The sequence below is a fragment of the Natator depressus genome, chromosome 2, assembly GCF_965152275.1.
Source record: "Natator depressus isolate rNatDep1 chromosome 2, rNatDep2.hap1, whole genome shotgun sequence".
In the NCBI taxonomy this organism is placed as follows: Eukaryota; Metazoa; Chordata; order Testudines; family Cheloniidae; genus Natator; species Natator depressus.
This window is the reverse complement of record NC_134235.1, coordinates 198,450,180-198,463,257: the sequence shown is the minus strand read 5'-3', so window position 1 is coordinate 198,463,257 and position 13,078 is coordinate 198,450,180. Positions and strand designations below refer to the sequence as shown.

General features: G+C 36.5%; 1 protein-coding gene across 1 annotated transcript in view; it reads right to left on the bottom strand.

Moving 5' to 3' along the window:
* Positions 1-13,078, bottom strand: part of TBC1D5 (TBC1 domain family member 5) — a 469,719-nt gene that overhangs the window by 425,199 nt on the left and 31,442 nt on the right. Inside the window, exon 2 of the mRNA XM_074945686.1 lies at positions 8,568-8,629. The gene's annotated coding sequence lies outside the window, so the exon portion shown is untranslated. The remainder of the gene's footprint in view (positions 1-8,567; positions 8,630-13,078) is intronic.

Here is a 13,078-nt window from a genome sequence, read left to right as displayed (position 1 = left end):
TTAAAGCCACATATATTTCAAATAGCTAATCTGCTCTAAAACAGAATTACTGAATATTAGACACCTTTTCAGCACATCAGAAAAGCCAAAAAACAATATAACTAAAGTAGCCTAATCTTAAAATACCAACAAGTTTGCTCCTGCTGAGGTCTAAGTTGAAAGTATATTAGGAGACACTTTACCCACAAAGCTTACATCATTCCTCCACTTTGCCCATGCACATCAACTCCACTCTGGTACTGAAATCTCCATGATAAAGAATTTGTTATCTGAATCAACAAATCACATTAAATTCATACTATGGTTTGCATACAAAATTATGGTTTGCAATTTTCCTCAAATCTCATACATATGATTGGCATAAATATGAAATAATGGGGCAATTACACCTTTTGTCTAGTTTGCTTTGAAAGTGCAGGTCAACTGAATATGGCCCATTTCTAAAACCCAAGATACATCTACCCCACAGACAACTATGAAATGGGAGGATGATTAAAACCCTTTAATCTCCATGTTTTTGCTGACTACTTTCACAGCAACTAACAACGATGTTTCTAATGTTTGTTGATCCTCACAAAAGAGTGAGGAACATTAATCCAGCTACCACCATATGTCAAATGCATTAGCTGGCTAGAGTCTGGGATGAAGACAGCATTTTGAAAGCGGTGGGTGTTTGCTAAATATATGATTGCAAGGGAACACTCATCAACTTTCATATGATTAGTCACGTCTTAAGCTAAGCACATGCCTAAGCATTTGCAGGATGGAGCACATATTTAGAGGCAGGACGTTCCAGTAGATAGAGCACTAGCCTTGGGCTTGAGAGACCTGGGTTCAGTTTCCTGCTCTGCCCCAGATTTCCTGTGTGACCTTCAAGTCACTGAACCTCTCTATGCCTCAGCTCTCCACCTGTGAAATAGGTGTTTAATGATTGTGAAGCACTCATATACTATGGTGATGGGGACCATACAAGTACCTTAGAAAGACAGACAAGATTAGAGCCTGAGCTTCAAGGAGACAGGGGTGCCCAAGACGACTGACACATTCACTGAGCTTCTTGCCCCCGATATTTGAGGGGCTGCTTCCTGTGGGCATTCAAAAGTACATTAGTGTTCTTGTGGAGTTTAGCCTAGCAAAAGCTTACAGAATTTATTTTTTTTCCAAGAAAAATCATTCTGAGAAGTACCACTACTATATTTAGTAGAAATTAAGGTTGCCTGATTAAATGCTTGAAGTCAGTAAATTATAAAGTTAAAGTTGCACATGCAGTCTTAAATATGTCCCCTTGCAAGTATGTTTCACAATATTCTCTTTTATTTACACAATTAGGTATTTCTCAAATTCTGTAATATACATTTTTCTACAACTAGACATACCCATGCAGCATCAAAGTTCTGTATACTATTCTGTATATGTTAGACAAACGGTCCAATAAGCCATATACAGAAAGTAAAATACAATAGTAAATCAATTTTACACAACGTACACTATATTAAGAATAACGAAGTAATAATGGAAACTTTCAGGCATATACAGAACACCTAAGTGTGAAGCTAAGTCAGTTTTATAGTTAGCTACTTCATCTCCCAGTTACACTTTGTGATGTACTGGGGCTATGTCTGCACAACTTACGAATTCTAATTGATACTGTGAAGTTGTATTATGAAAAAATGCCTATATGTAGGTGGATCAACTATTGCTGATAGATCCTGTAGCAAGTACACCCCAGACAGATACAAAGGAATATACTTAAGTTAATGATGGTGCTTAGACCTCTAAAATAAAGAAACACAGGAAAAGGGTGATTTTCTCCAATCCATGAGGCAGATTCCGCTCACCATGTAACTGCATGAGGCAGGGGACACCTTTCCTGCCTGCCTTCCTGGACCCAGATGGTTCCCCCAGGACTCATAATGGAAGGGTGAGCTAGAAAGTTAGGGATATTGCGCTTTCAGATTATTTAATGATCTATAGTCGCCTGTGGTTTACATGATTAAGTATAAAAAGGTATAAAGATGTAGACTGTGCAAAATGTATGCATGTCAACTGTTTCACAACTACTGCATGCCTCAGAGAGCTAAACTGTAATCCAAAAACTTTGCATCTTTGGGGTTAAGCTCTGGGACAGGGGTGGTATAAGTTACTCGGTTATTTCAGCGGTCAGCACAGGTCCTGGGGCCTAGGACAGCTGGGCTGGGGAGCCCCATTTCCAAGAGGGATAGCAGAGTCAGTGCCCAGGAAATGTGCCGGAGAGACCAAGGGAGGAACAATTGCTGCAGCTTGTTGAGGCTCCAAAAGCTTAGCACTGCCCAGGGAATCCAGAACAGAGAACTTGGATTCCCCACATAGCAGTCCTACTGGGTGACCAGGAGGGGGCGCTTTTTAGAGTTTGTGATACCTCTGGAAAGCTCTCTCAGTGACTGAAAATACACTGTATAGTATGTGGCTATGTAAAAGACCAATTCTACACTGCAAACATTTGCTACCATGACTGTCTCTGTCCAACCTAGCTATACTAGCAAAAACCCTTAGTGTCGATCCAGTTATTCCAGCAGAACTGCACTTTTGCTGGTATAGTTTATTTCGTTCAGGGGGCTGGAATAAGCTGTGCTGGCAAAAGGGTAGTTTTACTGATATATTCTGCATCCACACCGCTAAAGCTATATCAGCAAATCACTCCTAGCAGAGACTTGACCTGAATCATTAAAAACATACTTGAGAGAGAAAAGAGAAATCTATCGTATAAGTGTTCTGAGTTTGTGGTTCTCGAACTATGGTCTATGTACCACCAACTGCTGGTCTGCAGAGAGCTGGCTGGTCATCTCCATCTGCTGCTGGCTCCGCCTTACTTCCTAAAGCTAAACTGCATTAATAAACCAGGAGTACATTAAATACTTCCCTATGATCACTTTTAAATGCAAGCACAGTTGCTATAGTTTTCACAGGGGTGATATTTGGTTGCTAATTGAATAGGAGATGTTTACTTCTCGTGGAGGCACTGAGATACCATGGTGATGGATCTTATAAAAACCTAGAGATAGAGGTGTTCCACACACTCATTGAAGGAAGGGGAGGCATTCTAAAACAATGTATTTATCATGTTGCCTACACTAAGAAAGAGTCTGAGAACCCTTGCTCCCTGTCAAAAATATAAGACAATGAAAATAGTATAATAATAAAATGCTACGTGTAGAATGCTATTGATAAAGCTGCATAATATTACATGATCACGTAATCACAGATTATTGAAATGTATTCACCCAAACAGATTATGCAACCTTCATTTTGTGATGCATTATTTGAGTGCTTAATAACTGTATAATATACATATATATTACACAAGTGTACACACAAATATATTCTTGTTGAGGAAAGTATTATACTTCAATAGTACAAGAAGATTTATCCCTAGTGTTGCTCACAAATGCTCATCACAGTCCCAGTACAGGTTGTTCAAAAGCACAAGCCTGCTGCTAGCCCTATGCCCACGAGTTCCTATCATTATACTGCCTTCTCATGCCTACGCTATTTCCTCTTGACTTCACATGTTTCCACAACTCTGTCTTCCCCTGGGATTCTGAGTTCAATTAAGAACAACTGTTTACTCCTCTTTGACCACAACACAGAGTGTGATCTTAGGTTTGGTACAGCAATTTCTCTGGAGGAAATATTCCCCCCCACCCCGCAAGATAATTTTCTTTTCCTGGTCAATGCAGCAAAGATTTATTGTGGAATTTTCTTCTTTTAAAAAAAAAAATCAATATTCTATGTGCCTCTGGGCATTTTAACTTAAAACAGTAGACACTCTGTGGTCTTCACCTTCTTTGAACCCAATATTTTTTCTTTAAGATGTTTGCAATTTTTCTTTAAAATGTCATGCTGCCATCACTGTCAGTTCTGACCAGTCTCACACTGCAGACTGAAAAAATATGCTGTAGAGTCTCTTTTCTAGTAAGTGAGGTAAAACTATCAGTTCCATTAACCTTCATTTTACCTAATCCAATACATGTATTTTCACTGCCAATACTTTAAGATATTTATTATTATTTCTCTAGTAATTCTTTGAGCATACTCTTTTAAACAGATAAATAAATTGTAAAGACGAAATCACCAGTATCCTCTCAAACCTATATTCTGGTATGTGTACACTGAAAAAAATATTTCAGCTCAGGTTAGCTAATTTTGGTTAAAATAGCAGTGAAGACATGACAACTGGGTTTTTAAACTCACCTTAGCAGCTCAAGTTGAAACCTATAACCCTAGATTCTAACACAACTGAAAAGCAAAGCTGCCATGTCTTCACTACTATTTTCACCTGGGTTAGCTAACCCAACTTAAGAACACACCTCTTTTTGCACTGTAGACATACCGTGTCATTAGGATGACACAGACAAGCCTCATGGGGGCAAGAGAAAACACTGCCTGAAACCAAGCACATTGTGCTGTTTCATCCGTGAAACAGCAATAGGTTCAGTTTCAAAAGCAAACACTGTTGCCTGATGTCACATCTGCATGTTTTACACAACAGTGATAAATCTCAGAATAAAAATCTTTAAGCTATCATTATCTAAGTAGTTCATCTAACATTGTGGAGAGAAAAAGCCATTGATATAAACTGTGCACACGTTTTTATCCATGAATATATAAAGAAAAGGAAAAAAACTTTGCAGACAACTGGCTGGTCATCTGCTGCTGGCTTCTCCTTATTTCCTAAAACTAAACTGCATTAATAAGACAGAAGTACATTAATACTTCCCTACTATCACTTTTAAATGCAAGCACAATTGCTGTAGTTTTCACAGGGGTGTTATTTGATTAAAATTACAGGAGAGTGTAGTTGTAGCCGTGTGGGTCCCAGGCTATTAGAGTGACAAGGTGGGTGAGATCATCTCTTTTATTGGACAAACTCTGAGATTACCTCACCCACCTTGTCTCTTTAACTGAACGGGAGATATTTACTTCTCTTGGTGCCTCCATGGTACCATGGTGATGGAGGACATTATAAAATCCTAGATGGAGGTGTTCCACAGACTCCATAGGAACAGCAAAGGGGGGTGGAGGGGGAGGAGACAAAATAAGACAAATGCTAAATATTGAAATATTAATTAAACACAATAGGGAGACTATATGATTCAGAGGGATTTATTAAGAGGATGCAAATCCTTTCATCCATAGGTCAGGGGTTCAAATAGGATCCAATCTTACTTCTATGGAGTCATACTATTCAGATCAGTAGTACCCCTAAAGTCAGGCCATAAAACCTCTATCCCATGGATGGTCAGTAGCTTATGTGAAGTGCATTAGTAGTTTCACTTCATTTCCTGATTAGCTTTTGTGATGTGGACACTTGGTTTTGTTATTTTTAGCATCTTGGTTGGCAATTTCAGCACAAAGCCAAGAACAGAATAGCCCTAAGAAATGAACTACCCTCTCACCCTTAGTGATAGGAACCCTTTAAGTTGGGGCTGAAAAACAGCGGTCAGCGTGGAGTGCTTTGAATTTCCTGCTCCTAAATAGCAGACTTCAGACCAGGACAGTGAGTCTAGCACTTTACAAGAAGATAAAATTCACCTACAAAACTGTAAAAAAAAATTTTTTTTTTAAATCAGCATTTTTCCACTTGAACTGCAAGAGGAAAGCCATTTTTATAGTCAGACCACGTTAATACAAACATCAGTTTGCACACATGGACACAAACAGTTCTCTTTCTGGAATATGAAATTATGCTTTTAACTAAATTTATATAAGTTACAAAATATATTAAAGCAGAAATATTATTTATTGATACTGTATAATTTTATCCAGAATTCAACTTACTTTAGAATAGTGTAGTAGCACTTAAGTCAACATGCAGAAGTTCCATGCTTAAGTTCTGAACTATGAACAAAATAATACACAAGCCACAAAAAACATTTCAAGGCAACTGAATCAGTGCTTTCCTTTTCTCTTTAAAAATATGATAGTGTAGGGACCAAATTCATGTTGTGTGCTATCCAGGAAAAGGATTAGGTGTGAAAGAAATCTCTTGTTTAATGTGACCTTTGGCTGTACTTTCACTTGTCATAATTACAAAGTAGCTACTCTCGGTGCCAACACATACGCTTCATTATATTACCCCTATAACTATAGTAATGCATATTTCAGGAAATGTTTCATACTATGCAAAACTGGAGGCAGAATACACTGACAGCACTTTACCTGCTGTTATCTGTAACAATGCATAATAGGCCTTATTGAACAAGAAGATTTCACGTATGCAGGAAAATAAGTAACTGTACAAAATTTCATAAAACATGCCATGTAATTTTAATATACATTCAGGAACTTCCATGGAGTTTTCAGCTTTAACCAAAATATTTAAATAAAGAGAAAACTCAAAAATTTCAAAATAAAATTCTTCCCCAAATAGTGAAAATATTTGGGGTTTTATGCTAGTATTAAAAGTTGCAATATACCTGACCTCTCTAAACATGTGAAAAAAATATTTCTGGAAGGTAAAAGAATCCAAGAGATATGCCACTTCTGCATGTTTTACACACAGTGGTAACTCTTAGAATAAAAATCTTTAGCTATCATTTAAAGCTGTTCATGTAATATTGTGGAGAGAAAAAGCCATTGATACATACTGTACACACGTTTTTATCCATGTATATAAATCAAAGGAAACAGCTTCCTTTAAGGCAAGCATATGAAGATACTAAAGCAAGATACCAATTAAATATTCATACATTCAATATTTCAAAATAAGGAATTTGGATATACACATGCATAATTTAAATTCTATAGTGAAACCTGTCTACAGAGGCCATTTCTACTGTATTTCAACAGCATCCTAACTTGAAATGTACAATGCAGCCTTTCCATGCTGTGTTAAAACTTTAAAGTATATAGTAATTCATTTCAAGCACTAAACACAGAATAAAGGCCATGTTATGCACACGGCACTTTTCTACGGGAAGTACTGCTTTGCCTTGTTCATTAAACTCCCTTCAGTGCTATGCAATAAAGCCCTAATCACTACACTTTCCTATAAGGTAGGAAGGTAAAGTATGCGTTCCCACAGCGTATCAGGTAGAGTCAGATTAGAGAAGCAATTTACTTATTTGATCCAGAAGTTAAATAGATAACTTTAGATACAAGGTTGATAGCTTCTCAAATCACAGCAGCCGTAAGTTAATGAGACGTATTCAGAACTCAGATATTTGTACACAACTCCCGGAAGCTGATGCTCATATATGAAGCAAGAATTTAGCCCTTAATTTTGGTTTTACACATTATGTCAACCCTTCGTTGAGTAAAAACCCAGATTTAAGAGAACTGCCTACAGAAAGCACCACCAAAAGGTGGTCACGATATTTGCTACACTAAGAATGGTTCTTTGTGAATTATATAAAATAGTGGCTAACAGTTATTTACCTATGGGAATACACAAATGCTAAATTTGGGAAATTTATAAATTCCCCATTCATATAAAAAAATCTGCAGCCAAGAATTTTAAACACATCTTACATACTGGTCCACTTCCTCCTCCTAGTTATGTGTAAATATTAATCTTATATATACACATCTGTACATATCATGTTTAAAATGGTCTCAGTAGGACTGATTCTCTCCTTGAGAAGAGTTCTTGTGATTTTAATCCCGTTATTTTCTTAACAGAAGTTGTTAAATAAGTTATTTTTGCTATCAAGAGGCTTCATCAAAAAAGCACCAATTTCTTTTTTTGACTAAAAATGCTGGGATCAATTTCAACAACTCTAAGAACGATAATTAATAGCTGTATAAGAAACAACCCTATTTTTACACATTTTTAATCTTTGCTCCTGAAGATCATTCATTTCATGTTTATATTTCTAGGAATAAGCAGAAAAAAACTCATACAGGTAAACAGTAGTGTTAAGAAAAATAGAACTATACACCATTTGTCTCTATATGGTAAATTACTTCATATGAAAAACATCTATGGATCTTGCAATGACTATACTTTTCCCTTGGAGCTAATACTTTAATTTTCAAGAACCAAGTAAGAAAAAAAATCAAAACTAGTCAGTAACAATGCAGCGTCGAAAAGCAATAAACTCAAAATTAAGTTATAAATAATTTAAAGCATGTCATGAAGATGTATTAATAATTCATCAGATAAATAATTTACTAAATAATCAAATAAATAAATAATGAAATACATAAATAAATCAGCAAATAAATAATTCTGCAAAATAACCTAAACAATAAGTCACTAAAACAAATGACAAACCTGCAAAACTACAATAATTTTCTAAATTCTGATAGTTTTAAATAAACAAATGTATATAAACTAGATCAATCTTTGCGGATAGAGAAATATTTTTCACTGCTATTGGTAAATTCCTGATTACACTGTATAAGGATACAATTCAGATTTTACAAGAAGGCAGTTTTTTCCTTATAAATTATTAACACGATTCCTACAATTCCTGCTCTGTATTTTACATGCAATCCTTTTATGTAGCTCATTTTTCCCAAATATAAATGGACAGCCTCTTTATAACACTCTTAATTCTTAATTTTCTTTTCAGTGCAGTACTTACAATAGTACTATAGCCTTCTTGGTGGTTCTCTCAGTATCTTCTCCAAACCTTTAGAAGTTGTGCTGCAGGGGGAAAATAAGTACAATAACCTTAATTATTACAGATGGTATCTCATTCATTAGTGGATGACAACATTTTATTTGAAAGCACAAGAAAAGCTGTTTTCTAATTCTAAAAAGCAACTTAATGTGAAACCACCATTGCTGTTTGCAGACTACCTAAAGTTTTTAGAAGTCTTTGGTGGAATGAGTTCAAGCAAACTGAGGCCTGTTTCTTGTATTTAAACTGACATGCAATCTGTGCAAACTGGCACTAATTCAGATGTGAAGACAAAACGTGAGAAGGACAAATGTTTGGCTGACATCTAATGCTCTGGATTTTGGAAGCACATAACCCTTCAAAGAATACAAGACCACTTAATTTCCACTATCTAAGTTACTTCACAGTGTAATTAGAACACTGCACTTCAAATCCAACAGTGATACCAAGAAGGGTCAAGAAACTACTGCCCTCATAAATGAGCCTTTATTCTGCATTTATTTTAATACACTATATTGACACACACTGTAGTTTGCTTCAAAAAGTGGTATTGTGTAAATAGTCTTTTAAAGGAACATGCCAGAAACGTTATGGATGCACTGATTTTACCTGTACTCTCCAAACTCAGACTTTGTAACACACCTTATAAGCAATGTCACCTACAAGTATTTTTGGACTCTGTACAAGTCTGTGAAATTGTAGATGTTATGTACAAAAATTACAGTATGTCACTAAACAAATTTCACATACTCGTGAATTTTGCTATTCAAGCCAAAGGAAACAGGTAAGCAGAACTATTTTCCTCTACAGATAAGATTTTAAACTGCATTGGTTTGTGTGTATTTCTGCATTCAAAGTACAAAGGAAAATTCATTCCTAAAAGAACTTACAGACACGTTATATTTAACAAGTCTCAAATTCTCTTTAGAGATTATAATAAGGAAACACTTGCTTAATCATAAATTTTATATTTATCTTGGCTAAACATCCTCCTTTGGATAGACTGACATGTTTTGTCAAGAAAAATCAACACAGTGGAAACAGAGTACTTGTTCTGTTATGTGGTCATTCAAAAGAGTTTGTAGAAGTAATGTAAATGTGCACCAGCGCTGCTGATAATTTCACGCTCTCATACTCTCATTTCAATTTGCTTTAAAAAGGACTATTCCTCCTGGCTAAATATAGTCATCCTGAAAAAGCACACCTCTCCTCTGAGCTAACATTACAAACCCTAAAACACAGCAGTGCAGAGGCTTCTATTTTAAGGTATCTGAAATGCACCTGTCTCAGGATATAATCTTCTAAATTGGGGATAAATGAGATGTACCTAAAGAAGATATTTTTCTCCTGGTACTGATGCATTATGTGAATAAGAAATAAACTTTCTTTCTTTAGTAATGTTCCTCTCCTTCAAACTACACAGCATGAATTCTTCATAGATGAAAGGATTTAGAGTTTCCTGGGATACACAATAGACCAGGCTTGATCCTGAGCCTCTAGAATCAGAGTTTCTACACTGTACCATTAAGCTACAGGACTTCATTTACTATTTGCAAGTTTGTGTCGCAATGTGATATTCACTAATGAATTACAGTAGAGTTAAGAACATAATTATACCCACCAATATGTTTTATAAAAGTATGCGTCAAGGTAAGCGGCTAGGTTTTTGGTAACTGTGCTTTGTTCTTAATTACTTTAAAGCTTAATTTGAACCATAAGGGGTCCCAGGATTGACCTACTTATGTTTCTTCCTGTTTTTGCAAGATAGAGGCTCGCTTCCCCTGCTCAGAAACATTGGGGGAACCTGAGGTAGCAGAGATTGCAGCTATTTTAAAGACCAGCAGCTCTAAGAGAGTCTGGGAAGGATCGAGGGGGATAACAGATTCTGTCATCTTCAAAAGGATTCGGGACAGCATTAGGAAAACCTAGGAAGAAACATCCTACACTCCACTCCCATACACACAGCATATGGTAGAAAGACTGTAGGGAGGATTGGCAAGGAGCACCCCTACCATCCCATAGGATAGCCAGTTTGGGAGGCAGGTTGAGAAGCACCTATGTGCACACCCCACAAAATCTGGGGAGCACCTGGGATGGAGAGAAACACCACTTTCTCTTACCAAAAGTGATGCGAGCTGGCAGGTCAGTAGGAGGCGATGGGACAAGGGAAGCAATGCAGAAATAGCCAGTCCAAAGGCCCATCTAGCCAGTATCCTGTCTTCTCATAGCAGCTGGCACCAGATGCTTCAGAGGAAGTGAACACAATAGGGCAATTTATAGATACATTCCCTTTCATCCACTCCCAGATTCTGGCAGTCAGAGGCTTAGGGATACCCATGGCATGGGGCTACGTCCCTGATCATCTTGGCTACTAGCCATTGATGAAACTATCCTCCATAAACTTATCTCATTCGTTTTTGAACTCCTTATACTTTGGTCTTCACAACATCCCCTGGCAACGAGTTCCACAGATGACGCTGCGTTATGTGAAAAAGTACTTCCTTATATTTGTTTTAAACCTGCTGCCTATTCATTTCGTTGGGAGACCCCAGTTCAAATATTATGTATGGGGGTAAATAACACTTGCTTATTCACTTTCTCCATACCATTCGTGATTTTATAGACCTCTATAATATCCCCTCCGAGCCATCATTTTTCCAAGCTGAACAGTCCCAGTCTTTTTAAATCTCTCCTCCTATGGAAACTGTTCCACATCCCTAATCATTTTTGTTGCCCTTCTCTGTACTTTTTCATATTCTAATATATCTTTTTTGAGATGGGGTGACCAGAACTGCACACAGTATTCAAGGTGTGGGTGTACAATGGATTTATATAGTGGTATTATATTTTCTGTCTTCTTATCTGCCCCTTTCCTAATTGGTTCCTAACATTCTATTAGTTTCTTGAATGCTACTGCACATTGAGCAGATGTTTTCAGAGAACTATCCACAAAGATACTAAGATCTCATTCTTGAGTGGTACCACCTAATTTAGACCCCCATCATTTTGTATGTATAGTTGGGATTATGTTTTCCAATATACATTAATTTGCATTTATCAATATTTAATATGATTTGCCATTTTCTTGCCCAACCGTCCAGTTTTCTGAGATCCCTTTGACATGTACAGGGCTCTGTATCTGGAGTACGTTCAGTACAGATAGCATGTTCACAGATTTTAACAGCAAGTCTAATGAGTTCCACTGAGGACGTACAAATTATGATTTTCAAAGGTTTATATCCTTAGCCAAGACTCAATGGATTTTCATGGAGATTACAAAGCACCTGTCTCTGAATCCATCACCACACGCCTCTGCCTAATTTCAAGTTCCTGCTTCAAGTCATAAAGCTGCTACAGCTCGTCAAAGAAATAGTTGGAAATTTTTTAACACTGGCAAAACTACTAATTTTTTCCTAATATCATTCTCTGAAATGGCTGAACGATTTCTGTTGAAAAAACTTTCCAAACAAATTCAACATGAGGCAGAGAGCAACCATAAAATTTCACCCTGAATGGTTACTGTTTGGCAAAGTTATAAGCGACTGAACACAAGAGTTTATAATGCACAGTTGAGGTTGCCTAAAACTTTCCATGGAGATAACATCTACATCTATAATAGCACCATCAATTGCTTTGGATGAAGATGCTATGTTTCCTCAGTTTGCAGGCACTAACCAGAGTCCCAAAAGCACTTGCTTCTTTCACTTGATACCTCTGATGGAGTAAACAGTGTCCCAGAGGATAGAGGTGGGAATTAAGAAAAGTATATAATTTTAAAATTAGGACCGAGAGGGGAAAGCTTCTTAAATGAAAAAAACAAAAATATGTGACCTTGGGGGAAGAGATATACACATACATATCAATCTCACCAAATTGTATGCAAAGAAAGCTTATGATCATTTAATATTCACACAGGTTCCAAGATTTCAGTTTCTATGAGGTTATGTGAAATATTTTGTATCTAAATATCAAAGTAATTTTGACTTCAGTGGGTCATTCTATTTGGGAACTTTAATACTGTGTATTACATTGAAGACTTTCACGGGAATGGTCTGTTTTTCAATTGTTTTCTCTAATTACCACACTTTTAATATATTAATGAATTTTTTTCTGTTTTGTTCAAGATCCTCCTCTTTATATTTCATCTTCATACTTCAAAGACTATAGTGTTTACTGTATTATAATTTAGTACTGTATATGACTAGAATGCATACATATATCTCCATTATTCTTCTTAGTGATTTTGATTTTTCAAATTTTAAAATAGCAGGGGAAGGGTTATTACTGAAGCTTAACTAAAGGTTTTAAAAATAATCCAGCATATCAAATAGTTATAGAATTACTTTCAGTATGTTCTAGGAAAAGACTTCTTGGACGTTTGGAGACTAAAGGCTGGTCTACGGCGAAAATTTACATCAGCATAGTGATGTCTCTCAGGAATGTGAAAAATCTACACCAAGAGATGTAGCTAC